The sequence below is a fragment of the Cupressus sempervirens genome, chromosome 4 (genome assembly GCF_028749045.1).
Source record: "Cupressus sempervirens isolate cs-2001-9-10 chromosome 4, ASM2874904v1, whole genome shotgun sequence".
Classification (NCBI taxonomy): domain Eukaryota; kingdom Viridiplantae; phylum Streptophyta; class Pinopsida; order Cupressales; family Cupressaceae; genus Cupressus; species Cupressus sempervirens.
Genome location: NC_143121.1, coordinates 299,122,731 through 299,140,074, shown reverse-complemented (window position 1 = coordinate 299,140,074; position 17,344 = coordinate 299,122,731). Strand labels below are relative to the sequence as shown.

Below are 17,344 nucleotides of genomic sequence, written 5' to 3'. Positions count from 1 at the left end.
GACAATGTGCCGATTGGACTTTTCTTGAGTAGTAGCCAAATTTTGACTACGATCATTGTGATATACTCCGCAATGTCTATTTCAGTAGTTTACCCTATTATATGTCCTACCCATGTTTTAGCAAGTGTTCCAAATGTTTGTGCTTTATTCTACATTTTATTTTCTATAGATAATTGTGTTAACTAGGATTTTCATTATTGAAACTTAAAATTTTTCCCTTCAACGTTTGTTCAGACTACTAAACTCTCTTAGAAAGCATCGTTAGAGCCGCAAGCTGAAATTCCAGCAAAAGTGAAGCTCCAGGTTTAGGAAGTTCTTCAAGATTGTCTTTACCATACAAGGGATTTTATATTAGTCTTAATGCCCCATAGCTCCTATTCAGTGTACATCAATGGAGGAACTAAACCAGAGCCTTTAAGAAACATATGCTTTATGTTACAATTAATGAGTTTCGAGCCCATCTTTGAAATATAGATTTATTCTCTTTTAATATATAAGATCAATAATTTCCTTTCTACATTACTCTTACATCTCCTTTCATACAAGCACCAATAATATTGTCTCTCATTCATGTTAGTCCCCAACAAACTTGCTTTTCCATTTTTTTCTTCATGAAGACTATAAGAAGATAACACTAAAGAAGTGTACATATCACAGGATTACAACCCACAAGACTTTGTCTCTATAGACAGCTAAGAGTAGATTGTGATGGACTAGAATGTGCTAAGATACAGTAGTTGTTCTTGCTAAGATATGTATAATTATAGGCTAAAGAGTACGTTTCAAGTACTCTTTGAGGAATGATTAGGGTTTAATTAGTTTAGGGTTATGGGTGAGCAAGGTTGAATTAGCACCCCAAGTATAATTATAGCTTATTTAAGTTGGGCTTTAGGTTTTAGGTGAATTAGTGTTAATGTTAATAAAATTAGAGTTTAGTTTAGGGTTTTGTGTATATTAAATTTGTTTATATCTTTCAAACAACGATAGATTTAGATTAAGATTTATATTAATCTCCATTTTAATTGTCTATAATTGTAATACAAAGATAGGTTTTGTCAATAATTTACTATGAGAAAATCATATTTATTTATGAAATATATTAATCTTTACTTCCATAATTTTTAATAATATATAGCTCAATATATTTTATATTTTATTTGTTTTGTGAAAGATTACTAATTTATATCCTATTTCTTTTTATTCTATCACATTCATATTTTCTAGAATGCCTCATCCAAGACTAAATTTTGACAATGAAGAGCATTGAAGACAGTATCAAAGAGAATATGGTCAGAATTATATGAGACGACGACATGAACAAAGGAATAATGCTCAAAGAGAGGAAGCTAAAAGTCCTAGAAATGGTGAGCAACAAACACAACATAGAGAATATGCACAAAATTATATGAGACAATGACGTAAACAAATGATTGATGCAGAAAGAGAAGAAGAAAGGAATCATCGAAACCAACTTGATAGAGAAAGAAGAGAGATGGAACTAATTCATGCATGGATAAATAACCCAAATGTAGATCCTAGATCACTAATTGATTGGCCAGGAATTGGAACATCTCTAGTGAATGAGTATGTCACAAAAGGATTACTTGATATGGCTTTTCCAACACTATTTCTAGATGGACGATGCAATTGGATCGAACCAAGATTGAGAAGAGTTTATCTTCATGAATTTGTTAAGCATTTACTTTGATATAGAGATCATCACTTTGGACGACACCCACGATTTAGGTATTAAATGATGAATATGATCATGCGACATCGTGCACAAAATTCATCAATAGTATTTTCCAAAAAGAGCTTGCAAGATATGTCAATCACAATCAATGAGTTATGAGAACATATAGAAAATGTCCCTCACTCACATCTAGTAGATCGCTTGATGCATTTTGGTACAACTCTAAGGGGTACAAGGTCTTATTGGGCAAAATGTCGAGCTAAATTAAGTGATCTCTTGCGTCAAATTGGAACACCAATAATTTTCTTTACTTTGAATACAACGGATATGTATTGGCCCGACTTACATACATTAATACCAGGAACAAAACCATCTAATCCACAAGAAACACAAAAATGACGATGAAAAAATATTATTGACTACCCACATATTGTTGCATATTATATGCATCTAAGATATACAATGTTTCGAAAGGAAGTACTACTAAAGGGAATGAAAGTAAAAGATTTTTGGTCAAGATATGAATGGCAACACAAAGGATCACCACATGTGCATGGATTCATATGATCATTATGAAAAGATGAAGATAGGGAAGCAAGTTGTGAAAAGGAAAGTAGAGGAGGAATGACTCAAATCTCTAGAAAGAGATTAATTGTATGCATTGTATATACTATATTTCAATATCCATAAAACATAATTTAATAGATTTCAGTTTTAAATGTTGCATTGCAGATGCTACTAGCTTAGATATCTTTATACATCAATCCAAAACATGCCGAGAGATATCAAGCTTGAGGCGCCTATTTCAATAAAAATATTATTGAAAATAGATAGGCGCCTTGAGCTTGATATCTCTCGGCGTGTTTTAGATAGATGTATAAAGATATCTAAGCTAGTTTTAACTTAAAAAATAATGTTTAAATTTTTTTTTGATATACTATTTTAAATTTTATACGATATTAAGCTTGCGTGAGTCAAACCCAAGACCTATTGAATAAGAGACTCACAATTTAGTTGTAGGCTTTGCCTAATATCATATAATATTAATTAAAATAAAATAAAATTATAATTTTAAAAAAATTAAAATTTAACATTAAAAAATTCTATTTACAATTATTTTAGAAATATATTTCAAAGGAAAAATATTTTTAATAAACATAAAAATACTTAATTATAATTTATTGAAATATATATATATATATATATATATATATATATTTGATACGATAGTTATATTTAATTAAAATTAATTACACATGAAAGTAAATTATGATCCAAATTTAGTTATTATATTTTAACTATTTAATAATTATTCTTATCAATCCAAATAATAAATTTAAATAAGTTTAATTTTTTTTATTTTTATTTTTTGATGGAGGTCATCTACAAACAAGTTTTAGGAATCTTGAAGTTTAATTTTCCTGGTGGGCTCTTTGTGAGCCATTCAACTTCACCAGTTAACCAAGGCTTCATTGACTAATTCTTTATATATATATATATATAATAATGTTTAATTCTATTTTAGTAAAATAAAATTGAAGTTGTCTATGGTATTCAAATTTAGTTATTATATTTTAACTATTTAATAATTATTCTTATCAGTCTCAATAATAAATTTAAATAAGTTTAATTTTTTTTAAAAATTTAATATATAGATAACAATGCTTAATTCTATTTGAGTAAAATAAAATTGAAGTTGTCTATGGATCATTTGTCTATTGGTGATGTTGAACCGTTCTTTAAGAACAAAGTAGAAATCAAGTTTGTTGAATGTAAGACTCCAACATTTTTTTAAAAAAGTCTCTATTTTAAATATAAATAAAATTAATTATTGTAATAATAATTTTTAATTTAATAATTAAAAATTACAACAAATGTTTCTATTAAAGTAGTTATGCAATTAAATTGCACTTATTTAAATAGAAGTTAACTAAAATTTCTATTTATAAAAACAACCACATTCTAAATTGTTAATTTTTTATTTAAATAGAATAAAAATATGACAGAGATTGATTGAATAGTCCGTGGCTACAAACATATTTACTAACAAGCTAATTTTTGTTAGCAACATTTTTTTATAGAAAGGTGCAAATATGTTGCTGCATAGACAGTGCCCCGTTAAATAGTCACGGAATATACTGGACATGACATTTTCTTTAATTTATTAATTAATTTAAAAATCACAAAAGTGTAACTTTTAAATTAATTAATAAAATAAAATAAAATGTCGCGTAGACTGCATATTGACTGGTGGATAGACGTCGCCAATTGAATCACGGCAACAGAAGAAGGGTGCCACAAAAGAAGTGAATAAGATAAACATGATTTGGACGTCGGTACACATTTGGGAATTTTGGAAGTTTCAAGAATCCTGTTTTTTACCTATATTTAGCAAAAGAACACACTATACCCCAAATCGTCATAAAGAACAGAGTTCGGAGTGGAGAGGGTTTTAATTAAAAGAGCCAAGGTTGCGCAGCTCTCGTTTGTCCAAGGAGATTTGGGATTGAATCTGTGAAATGATTATGGAGATGTCTCCAGCGATGTCCAAATCGGCCGTCAAGAAGCTGTTGTTGGGGCTTAGTTTAGCCGTGGTCCGGGGTAAGTATGCGAAAAACCAGTATTTTCCTCTTCCTTGGTGATGATGTTAGAGTACTCAAGATTTCTGTTAAAGTGAGGCTAGAGTAAGTCAAAATGCAGAGCTATCTTTCTATTAGCAAAACTTAAACAGTAACATTATAAGAAAAAGAAGCTTTTGACAATACATTTTATAAAGATAAGATTTCGACAATATCTAATCTTGATCAGAAACCCCATTTATGTTGTGATTAGAGGCAGACTTATAATTTTTTTTGATGGAGGTTCAGTAATTTTCATGAAGTCTTTTTGGTTAAGAATCAAGGACTGAGGGCTATCCATTCCGCCAAATTTATCAGGGGAACGATCCCGGTCTCATCCCGTCTCATCCCTTTTGGATGTTCAGGGCCTTGCACTCAGCAATGGGCTCTTTGTGAACCTTTCAACTTCACCAAGACCAAGGGCCCTCTAACAGACTCACCGATATTGGCTACACACAGAAATATATTATATTCTTTCTATAATAGCTTTAGATTTTGATTCTAATAGGAAAAAATATAGAGGACTCTAGAGAGCTCGACTCGGGAGATATAAAAGAAGATTCCAAAGAGAGGAGTAAGAAGATTTGACTGGGGGTTGGTGAAAATAGCTGTGGCCATCAGCAAGGCCTTAGTATGACTATAACCAAACATATATAAGAATTATATAATTCAGTGCTAAATTAATGGAATAAGTAGAAATTGACTATATAACCTTACTGCCAACATCTCAAGCATTGCCAAGCAACTAACGAAAAGATCATTGCTATGAAATTCATAAAAATATACCATATGGCCATGATCTAGTGCATCAGTAGTAGCAAGAATATATGCATCAAAGCCCTTTACTATGCATATAAAATAAAAAAGGATAATGCCATTGATCAATTAACATAGAGAAGAAAAATAGGTGATGCAACAAAATGTCCATGTCACCCAACCTAAAAGATTTTTTGATGCTGCTATCAGAGGGGGCCACATTCACCCTCCTCTCTGTAAACTTAATCCTATCAGTTTTACTTCAAAGTGGACAACTATGGCATAGATAAGTGCTTTCTACCAAATATAACAAGTATGATAATCCTGATACTAGTTTTCCAAGCCCCACTGTAGGGACAAGATATTAAGTTTCTGCTACATTTTTACCCTCGGCGAAAAAAAGTCATATACTGATGATGGAGCTTTCTACTTTTAGAGATGGTCGTGAATTATGGCTCTTTAGTTGCTTTTTGATGTTTTAAAGTTTTTCTGAGGGAATTTGTACACTGTTAGCATCAGATGATCAATAAAATCAAACTACTAATCAACATTAATAATTTAATACACTAAAAATGATAGAGCAATATCACTGTTCTCATTAAAACTAGACCCAACCTTTACATGGTATGCCATCATGCAACATCCGACCCCTATAGTCTTCTATTTGGGGATGTCTAATGGTTCCTTTGTTTTCTTTAGAAATGATATTACATTAAAACAGAAAACAAAGTTAAAGAGCATCAACTGGATCATTTAGTCCTACTTATGATAGTCTTTGGACTTGAATACTTTATTTATTTACAATCTGCTGTCTTCGGTCTCAGTATTGAATCTATTATAAATATACATTATACCACTAAACTCATCTCCTACTGTGATCTGTTGGATCAAATCATGAAGGACTCATTATCATATGCTGAGGTGTTGTATTATGGATACGTCTGTAAGATTCTAGGAAGTAAGACTGCAACTTTTTGGGTAGACTGCTGCAAACACGGTTAGCCATTGAATCTCAACATGAACTCTAGAGAGATTAACTCAAATCAAATTTGAAAATTGTTTTTTATTCTGTTTCTGCTAAAAATTGTAGTTCAGGCCAAAGTTGCCCGTCTTTAATAAATACAGTCACATTATTTCCAAAAATGTTGTGTATGCTTCCAAATAATCAATGAACTAATATACATGATCCCTTTACCGTTCTTAAGGTGTCATTTCTTGGGAACATAAGAGGTATTACTACGTTGCTTTCTGGAATGTTTACTGCCAGATTCATAGCTACTAGAACTTTCAATGTATTCACTTGTATTTCATTGGAAAAAAAACTATGACATAACCACTCAGAATTTCGCTTTAGTTTTCAATAATTAATCAATATGTGTATGATTTTAGTATTTATGTAGAATACCACATGCATATTTAGTAGGGTGATATATGACACTTTTGGAAGTGTTGTTTAATAAGGTGTTATGCACATTGTCTATCTTTGAAGTTGACAGAGAATGATTATTATGCTGTGAGTATTTGATATCAACAATTGAACAATGAACCTTGTCAAATCGAAATTAAGAACCAGAATAAAGGAATGCATACCATTTTACCAATTATCAAGCATATTGTTTCTTTGAATTTTCGTTGAGATATGTAAAATCTCAACAAAAAACAATCCAAAATATAGAAATACCCGTTTCCTTCTAGAAATCTTTTCTACAGCCTAGCAAATTGAAACTATTTTAAAAGGTTGTATGAACTACAAAGGCATTTTTGACAGACAATAACATTTTGAGAATGTCAATGTAGCTCATCTATAGGAAGGGAATCAAACAGAGAATAGGTTGTGAACTTACATCAAGATTTTGAACTTAAGTTTTCGAACTGCTTGACAAGGATATCCGTCGAGAAGTAGGGTGTTCAAAGTTAAGATCAATTAGGAAGCATCTATCCAGACCTAACAATGCATGGATATGTCTTCCATCTTATGCCATCTTTTTTATTGAGCTGCTGCCTAGTTATAGGCACATACAAAAGATGCTTGGAGGAAATGAAAAGATTACATGAAAAAATAAGGACAACCAATGGAAAAGAAGAAAAGGAAAATGGAAAATTTAATTAAATAGGAAAATTTCTAGAGAGCATAGGATATATAGAGATGGCATTGTCTAAAATCCCAAATGCTATTCTAAGCTATTGATATTGACTAGACAAGTATCTAAGAATGTGTGATCTAGACCTTGTGTTCCCCTCAAAATTCTATTCTCCTATCCTAGAACGAGTCATAAAAAGGGTTGCTACAAAAAGGTGAAGATCTGTAACATTCACAGGGGTATATCTAAAGTGTTCAGATGTCTCTCCATTTATCATTTTCAATCATCTTGGCACAATTAATATGAGCCACATTGCGGAGTCTTACTGGCCATAGGAAGCCCAAAAAGTGAGAGACTAATTATGTTTAATTTTCCTTCACAATTTTTTCTCTAATCTACAAGGAAGAATAAGAATAAGAAGATTTCAGTGAGCAAGTAGTGTTGAGGGAACGTCATTTTCAGTATTTAAATTTTTGTTGATCAAGTTACATGAGATCTGATAAGGACGTTCATGTCAGGAAAACTTGCATGTGTAAAATATACCTCAATCTAGAAGGTTTTAGTTAATATCAAGTGAATACTTTTGTTTAGTTGGTTTACCAGGAAACTTTAAAAGAAAGAATTGATCAAACTTTGCCTTTTCAATTCTTTAAGAGACCCACGTAAATTCAATTCTTTACAGAAAATTTCACTTTTCAATTGAAATATTTCTATACAAATTATATTGCCACATACATCCATTTCTGGTAGGACAAACTCCTTGTCAAACTGCCTAGCACTAACTCAATCATAGTTTTGAGAGAAAATATTTTGTGAATTCTAGGGCCTGTGATAGGATTGGAGTTAAATCGGATAAAGTGGAAGGACTTGAACAAGCTATAAACTTCATCAACTCTAGTTCTGTTCATAACTGATACTCCACTGTGATTTTCATAGATTGCGCACAACATATTAATCTTGACTCTCACCACCATGTACCACCAATCACCTTCTTGTTGCGTTGATAGTGACAGGCGTTGGCCTATTTAGTTTAAGGAATAATTTCCTTTTGTTGCAGTTCACTTCAGAGGGTCTTGCTATTTCCTTTCTTCTGCCAGAAGACTAAATCCCTCAATCTATGCAATACCCTATTGTTCCTTCAAAGCCTATGAACTGTATATGTATTCAACCTTTGTATTGTTTTTTCAAGGAAAAATAAATAACTATTTTTTTTATTAGTAGTTTCTCGTCCAAATCTTTGGGTATAAAATCCAAACTTACACTTGCAACCTGGCAAGATAAGAAAACCCTAACTAACATATCCCTTGTGGTATCACTAAAAATCTCCCAAAAATTATTTATACTATAACAGTGTCAACCAAAAACTTGTAATCAGAGCAAAGTGTAAATTTCAGCATGCTAGCTTGTAAAAGTTGCAATCAGCTCTATTTGAGATTATCATGGATGGATAAAACTTATAGAATTTGAGATGGCAAACCAGAAATACAACAATGCAGAACCCACAGATCAATTTATTGGCACAATCTAGAATAATGCTACCGGACCAAAGAAGAAATAGTAGAATGCTTTAAGACATTACTTGACTTTGGTTTTGAAGGCAAATATGTTGTTGTTGCAGTCTCAAAAGATGCAATCTAGAAAATAAAAAGGGAACACTATATAGATTATACTGCCAAAGTTTAATACAGTAATTAACTGGGAAGAGTCGATGCCCTCAATGAGATTCACATGCATAGGACGCTCTAATTAGCTGTAACAGTTTAGCACTTTTTGGTATCTGCTAAGGGATAAATAGGAAAGAAAAAACAACGTGCACATGTAGTTGATACAAATTCCTTCCGGATTGAGGATACAAGGTAACACACGCCTTGCTTTGAGAATTCTAGGTATTTCCAAAATTTCATGTGGTTGCTTCAATTAAAAATCTGTTCTAAATTCTTCCTGTATGACACGCAAATATATATAGAGAGAGAAAAACAAAAACCATATAGCTCAAACGCCTAACACATTCTTACCTTTGTGGTGTCAATGTTGAGATTATAGTCCACATGAACACCATAAAAAATTCTAGGTTTGATGCAGACAATAGTAATTGCTATATGTTTGGGCAGTTAATAGCAGCTTAGAAAAACAAAAGTTCCAACAACAAGCCTATGGCAGTACTTTTAAGTTTAGATCCCCTCAAATTCAGTTTTGCTATGGCAAATGAGAGAGTTCACTTCAAACATAGAGGAAAGGTGAATGCAGATACTACCCAATTAGTAGAAAGAACTTTCAAATGTGTGCACAATGATGAAGACAATCTAAAAAGTGCAAATATTAGTAGCATCTGTGAATAGGAGCACACGCGTTTGAATATTGTTTAGTGTTTTTTAATTAACTGAGCTGTGCAAGGACATTGTCTTCTTTGTCAATCTTGTCCTCTTTAGTAGGGCCGATTTCATACATAACTCATATTTCTCCACGATCTTCCAATTTTCCACTAATAGTTGATCTTTAATTCGTTCCATGCAATGTATTAAACATACTAATTTATTGTGTGTTGTATTGAATAATTTTTCAATTTACGCCGTTGGATTCTTTTAGAGAGATTTTAAATTCGTTTTTTTTAAATTTTTAATCTAAAGTAATTTTTTATATTTTTATTAAAAAAATCAATTTCTTCTTATTATTATTATATATTGTACAGGTTGTGATATTTATAAAGAGTTATTATATTGTCAAATCTGTAAGTTGTAATGAATGGGGAAGATCTCTGTATCAAGGCATATGGTAATTTGTTTTCTAATCAGTACAAGACTGCAAACATGTGATTTACAGTCTATTGTATTGTTTTACATAATTTATGGATTTGATATTGTATATTCTTCTATCAATATTTCAGATCAAATTTTATAATCTATTCTTAAAAGTAGAGCAAAAGAAAAGATGAACAATAAAAGATATTCATTTAGGTTTAAAATCAAGTTGTACTTCTTATTGTGAATTCTCTATTTATTATAGCATCCTATAATTATTTAATGTGTATTGCAAAATCTATAGTTGGTGTGAGAACTAGGTCCATCATATTCTTTGGATGAAATAATTGAAAATAGATAATAATACAGTGCATAACATCTTTTGTGGGTGATTAATTTAGGAAGGCGTTGTTTTGGTCAGACTCTTGGAATGGTTTTCCTTCAAATTTCACTAAATGAGCTTAATACAGCTCAAGCGAACCTTTGCGGGGCACTAAAGTAAAAGACTATATCTCATTTAAATCCACCAATGGCTTATCTAATGTAGTTTGGTAAAACTTTCAAGGGCTACCCATTCCTCAAATTGTGAAGACACAACTATTTAAGCTTTAGAATCAAAGATCAATATGTTTCAATGATGACAGTGATAGGCTGATTTTGGTTGGCACTTCAGAATTGAATTCTCACTTCGGATAGACTTCAAAGGCTACGAATTGCTATAGTTTCCTCTGTGTCTTGTGTAGTAAGGTGGTAAAGAATGCTAATCATCTACTTCTTTCATGTGACTTTTCTCATGTGTGTTGGATGAGGACCCTTGACAGACTTGGTTAGTAATGGTTCACTTCCTAAACCACTACCTCAAATGCTGGTGGGTGGACCTCTACCTCACAAAGGCTCTTTTTTTGCTAAGATATGAAAGAGCTAAAATATAAAATGCTGATTTTATTGATTCAAATTCCATTCGATACGTACAGAATTGATACTAAAATGATACTAAATATTTCACATTGATATGTGAACAACTTTATATAACCTCATTTTCCCTTACAAAAACTACTATGGGAATAACTTCTGAGCAATTATATATCTAACTAATTTATTTATTTAAACTAAATTTAGAAACTAACCTAATTAATGTAATAAATCTAACATCCCCCCTCATTACATTAATGGAACAGATCTAACATCCCCCATTATTAGAAACTAACCTAATTAATGTAATAAGTCCAACATTCCCCCCTTATTACATTAATGCAATAAAAGTGAAATCCTTCACCAATATTATTTCCGTAGAAACTTTGATGAAGCTCCTTCACCAATCTTTGAAAGTAAATTTTCTCTCTGCAACTTCAGATTGCAAATCCTAATCCTGAAGTTGCCCTTATATCCCAACGTCAAACTCCAAATCCTAAAGTTGTCCTCATAATAAGATTGTTTCCACCTCCCTTACACAACAAGACATAGTTCCTCCAAAATTTCACATCTCCATGGAGTGTGCCTGATGCCTCCTCTAGTGCTGCACATGAGACGCCTTTCCTTCGAAAGTCCACATCTCCTCCGAGTGTGTCTAACACCTCCTCAAGTGTCGTAGAAATAATCACCACTAATATGTTTGCACATGGATGTCTTTCCTTTGAAAGTTGACATCTCCTTTGATTGTCTCTAACACAATTCTTCAAATCTTGCCCCTCTACAGTCCATAGAAGGAAAATCATGTAGCCAAGCCCTTGCTTTTCTTTAGGGACACAAATCTATCAAGTTCCCTCCCTAACTTTACAAGGACACAAATAGTTGCTTCCCATGCAATAATCATCTCTTTGAGTGAGAAGCTAGCTCGAGATGATAAAAATCCTCCAACCTCCATTGCCTCCAACCTCCTATTTGCTTGTTTGTTATTCTTTAATGCACAAATCTTGTACCAATTTCAGGTGGACTATCACAATCATTATTATTTGTATGTATTGCAAAGTGACAAAATTGTGTCTCACCTTCAACTGCAATAAAGGTTGTATTTTGCTTCAACTTCCCATCAATAAGATCTTTGGCCAATTGAAAACAATTCATCTGTACATGTCCACTTTTCTGACAATAAAAACATTTTAGTTCTCTTCTACCAAGAACACTAGATTTCTTTCTAGCAAATAAAACACAATCCTCAATAAAATTATGACTATTGTGAGCTCTACTTCCTTAATCAATTAAAGAAGAAATTATAGTTTCTAGGCTAGGATTCATTTTGTTCAAAGTGAAAACAATATGATCAAAGCTTGAAGGCATGTTACTAAGTAGGATTGCTTTGGCATCATCATCAACTTTAGAGTTCACACTTGCAAGTTGATTAAGAAGTGAATGAAAAGTACTTATATGTTGAACAATGTTATCACCTTCATTCATCTTCAACCTAAACAACTTTTTTTTATGGACATTTTTGCACTAGAAGCCTGTGAACCAAACAAGATGTTAAGCCCATCACAGATTTCTTTTGAAATCTTTGAAAGATCAATATGGTGCAAATATGCATCTAATAGACCAAGCCCAATCAATGCAGAGGCCCTATGATCTTTGGCCATCCACTTTGTTATATCATTTGCATCATGGGGTTTTTGAATAGTTCCATTAACAATGTCTCATAGATCTTTTTCAATCAAAAGATATTGTATCTTAATTTGCCATGTATGAAACTCGGGCCCTTCAAATTTGGGAATTGTAGATAATTCATTGTTTAGAAAACAATACTGTAGAAAAATTAATGTAATTGAAAAACTGAGTGATGCATGCAATCTGCAACTAATCCCTATTTTATTCCTGATAAAAATACAATCACAACATATTCATGGACAATATAACATTATAATATCTGCACAATAAATCTCAAACCTCTCTTCAATAAATCTATAGAAGTTAGGGTTTGATTATCCAAAATCCATTAACAACACTCTTCTCCCAATTGATCAACCCGCTCTAATACTAAATGAAAGAGCTAATATATAAAATGCTGATTTTATTGATTCAATTTTTTTGGATATATTTGGATACAAAATTGATGCTGAATATTTCACATTGATTATATAACCTCATTTACTAGAATAACTTCCAAGAAACTATATATCTAACTAATTAATTTTTTAAAACTAAACTTAGAAACTAACCTAATTAATATAATAAATCTAATATCCCCCCCTTATTACATTAATCAAACAGATGTAACAAGATATGGAGAATTTCCCCCACTTCCCAATTCACTATCCCAAATGCTGGTTGGTGGACCTCTACCTTACAAAGACTCTTTTTTTTTTTTGAGATATGGAGAATTGACCCCTTGTCTACTAAGTGGGGGATTTGGTGGGAAAGAAATAGAAGAGCTTTTAGGAAGTTTCTTTGGTGGACAGGGTATATGAGCAAACTGAAAAATCTATTTCATAAAATGTTAATGCTTTTACTCTAAGGACTAAGAATCTATCTTCCACATTCTCCTCCTTTGATTGTTTAATCCTAAATAGATGGCAATAGATTTTGATTCCTTTTAAGGGTGTGATAGTTGGTAGAAAGTCCAAGGATGAGATCCAAAAATGAGTTAAATGGGAGTCATCCTCTCCATCTTTTTGTAAGTTAAATTTTGATGGCACATCTAAAGCTAACCTAGGAAGATCAAGTGGCGGTTGTGTCCTTAAAAGCTTTCTCTTCCAAAATTTTGGATGGGACTAATAATCTAGCCAAGGCTAGAGCTCTTAGGGACAGGGTAAAGCTAGCAATATCTTTGGGGATTTTGAAAATACATATTGAAGGTGACTCAAATTGTTACTTCAGCATTGTCTTCAAAGAAGGTCATTAACTGGGACCTTCAATATGCCTTAGGTGAAGTTTCAAAGCTGCTGCCAAGGTTTCAAGAGTTCAAAATCAGTCATTGTTTCAAGGAAGCCAATCATTTTGCTGATTTTTTAGCCAACTTGGGTGCAGGTATGAAGTTTGGTTCTAAGTTGTTTGACCGGGTAAGCATATGTGATTCATTTAAATGTTGCAATTGAGTAGGGACATTAGGTTATCTTACTGACTCTTTTGAACTCGTATTAGTTTCTTCAAAACAAATTATGATGGCTTGCCACTTTTACCTTAAAAATAAATAAATATAATTGTACATAAAATAGATTATTAGAAAATGTTAAAAAAAAGAAAAAATTAAAAGAAAAAACTAATGATAACAAGAATTCTTTCATAAATATGAAATGCATATAAAAATTGTAATTTCAGACATACTCCAATTTTCAATGTCAATTTCTTTATAAAAACAACATTACACAATTCAACATTCTTTATAAAAACAACATTACACAATTTAACAAATAAATCTTCAGTGCCAACAAATTTTAAATTCTTTTGAGCATTTGATTTGTTTTATCCATCTTTAGGGATGATAGTCTGCAAAATAATAAGCCTAGTACAATTCAATCAAATTATAGTATAGTTAAGACTCATTCAAAATAAGAAATTAATATCAAGTTAGAAAAAAGCTTTTTAGAATGTCTAATCCATGTCCTAGATGACTTAAACTTCACCATGGACATACTACAGTTTCAAATTCTTATTCAACAACGATATGAAACTGTTACTTTGTGCAAATTTCAAGCACTAGATTTGTTAACTAGAATAGAAAAAAGATGTAAGTGGAGGCTTTGTGCCTGTATAATATAATACAAAATTGCTATAGTTATAGGGCTTTGCTTTCTGAGCCTTACCATTTTGACAATCAAGTATCTTGTAGCTGGACTGCTTAGTAATTAAAAATTGTATTTCCATAAATGTTGGCCAAATCTATTTCTCTCTCTACCTTTTCTCCATGTTTCGTGGATTCTCGTGGAGGCTATAATAGTTATTGTTCCATATTATCTTATTTAGTTTTGTGGAAAGGAACAGTCGTACGTAGAAAATAATTGATCGGATGAGCTGCTAACTTGTTAGATAGTGGGTAACAATACTTTTTAACAATTATCACAATAATCATTTTCATTTCTCCCTTTTCATAGTTTCTGTTCACTATTATTTAGTATTCTTCAATTGTATATTTGATTACAAGTATCTTATTCATTTGTTCATATTAGAAATCATCTATAAAAGCTCAATAATTATTACTTACAAAGAAATCACCTCTATATTAAAACTATGAAAGATAAAGAGATAACTAAGATTTTCAATTTAACTATCTCTATAACTAATTGAACTTAAATTCTTACGAAATTTTTTAAATATTGAAATCAATTAAACTAAACCTCTTGAACCTTCTTTTTATAATATTCGACCATAGTGGGGAGTACAAAAGTCCCTTTCTTTTGAGCCTTCTTTTTATAATATTCGACCATAATGGGGAGCACTAGCTTTTGAACTACTGTAAATTCGCTCTAAAACTTTTGAAATACCGTATTAACTAGTCTATTTGATTTAAGAATCTAGAGGCTAGTGATATTTTACTTTGATTTTTGCTCGTATGTTGTTAATTTCTCTTTTATTCTTCATGACCTTCATGTTTACCGTGTTAAATGTAATTATTGATTTTACTATTTGCTGATGTTGACTATGTCAGTTAACCTTCATGTTAACTTCACACAACTCTGTAGATAAAGACCAAATCATTTGGTCATCAAAGGAGTTACTCGGAAAAAGTACAAAATCAAGAGTATAACGAGTAATGTTAACACCTGTCGAAATAGCATGTTAACCCACCTGCATTTGAAATTTTTGATAGGTAGTTTTGTATTTAATGTGGTAGGTAAACATTTCATTTTCCTGCCCAATTTTGAGTTCCAAATCTGGTGCCCTTTGAATGCTTTATTTTATATCTTGTAAATGCAAAATGTAAGAGATAGAATGAGAAAGCAACACGGATAATATTTTTGCTTGTGAGTTCCTATTGTGCTCTATTTTCAACTATTCTAAAAATATCTAGTATGGTATCGGAGTTGATGGTTGGATGTTGATGGTTGAGAGATAATAGTTGGAAGCTAGAGAAGATCAAGAAATTTTTTTGGGTGAACTAGTTATGTTCTTACGCAAAGACAGAAGTTAAACCAATCATGTTTAACCTATAGAGATAGAAGCATCTACAACAAAAATGTCCAAGGGCATACAATCTCTCTCAGAAGAAGAGTAGATCAAGGTAATAGTGTGTCTAACTATTCGTTGACAAAGAAATCTTGTTATTTAGCTTAGGAGAAAGGGAAAATAGATTAAAGTTTTTATGGCTTTGACAAGTAATCCTAGCACACAAGGACCAATATTGAATGACAAAAATTATTCTGTATGGGCCATTAAAATGAAGAGTTACTTGAAGAATTTAGATTGTTGGGAGGCTATAGAAACTAAGTATGAAGAGCCCAATGCACAAGAACTAGCTCAAATGAAAAATGCACAAAAGAATGCTAATGTAGAGAACAAAAGGAAAGATTCAAGAGCTTTGTGGAACATACTTAATGGAGTTGAAGAATCCATCTTTCCCAAAATTTCAGTAGCAACTAATGCATATCAAGCATGGGAAATACTTGCAACAACATATCAAGGAGTAGAAAAGGTGAAGAATGCTAAGTACAAATTTTGAGAAAAAGGTTTGAAAGCTTGCAAATGATAGATATTGAGACTATAGATCAGTTCATGTCTCAAGCTATGGATGTAGTGAATCAACTAAGAGCTTATGGTGAAGATGTTGTAGATAGAAAAGTTGTGGAGAAAATCCTTAGAAGTCTTCCACAACAATATGACACTTTGGTAACTACAATTGAAGAATGTAAAGATCTTTCTACATATTCCATTGAAAGGTTGACTAGTTCAATGTTGAACCATGAATCTAGAATTCAAAAGAGAAATGAATCTTTGGAGATTTTTCTACAAACACAAGCCACAATCAGCAAAGCAAGAGGCAAAGGAAGAAGAGGAAGAACTTCATTTCAATTTGATAGTAGACATGGTGATCATAGTCACAAAACCAAAGAGGAAGAGGAAGAAGCAGCAGAGGAAGAGGCAGATTTGATAAATCAAGCATAAAATTGCAAAAAATATGGACATTTTGAGAGTGAGTGTAGGAAGAAACAAGTAGACCAAAATAGAGGAAGAGGGAACTCATTCAATGTTTTTATCATGCTCAGCAGTAGAGGATAATAGCAAACAAGGCACATGGTTGTTGAACAGCACCTGCAACAATCACATGACAGGTAACAAAAATCTCTTTACTAGCTTTGATGAAATAGTGAGGACCAATATAAAATTAGGAGATGATCACTTGGTTCATGCTCTAGGAAGAAGTACTGTCACAGTTGTAAATAAGAAAAATGAAAAGAAAGATATCCACAATGTTTATTATGTTGAGAATTTGAACCATAATTTATTGAGCATAGGCCAAATGAGTGAGAATGGGTTTGAAGTTAGTTTCAAAGGACCTACTTGCATTATCTTAGACAAACCTCCAAGTAAAAT

The 17,344-nt window shown here is 31.8% G+C and overlaps 1 long non-coding RNA gene across 3 annotated transcripts in view; it reads left to right on the top strand.

Moving 5' to 3' along the window:
- The window catches only part of LOC149561195 (uncharacterized), an 82,363-nt gene that overhangs the window by 59,641 nt on the left and 5,378 nt on the right, over window positions 1–17,344 (top strand). Inside the window, exon 1 of one of the 3 annotated variants that reach the window (XR_016363787.1) lies at window positions 4,089–4,294. The exons of the other annotated variants lie outside the window; for them this stretch is intronic. This is a non-coding gene — a long non-coding RNA (uncharacterized LOC149561195). Of the gene's footprint in view, window positions 1–4,088; window positions 4,295–17,344 lie in introns of those variants that run through there. 3 annotated transcript variants of the gene reach the window in all.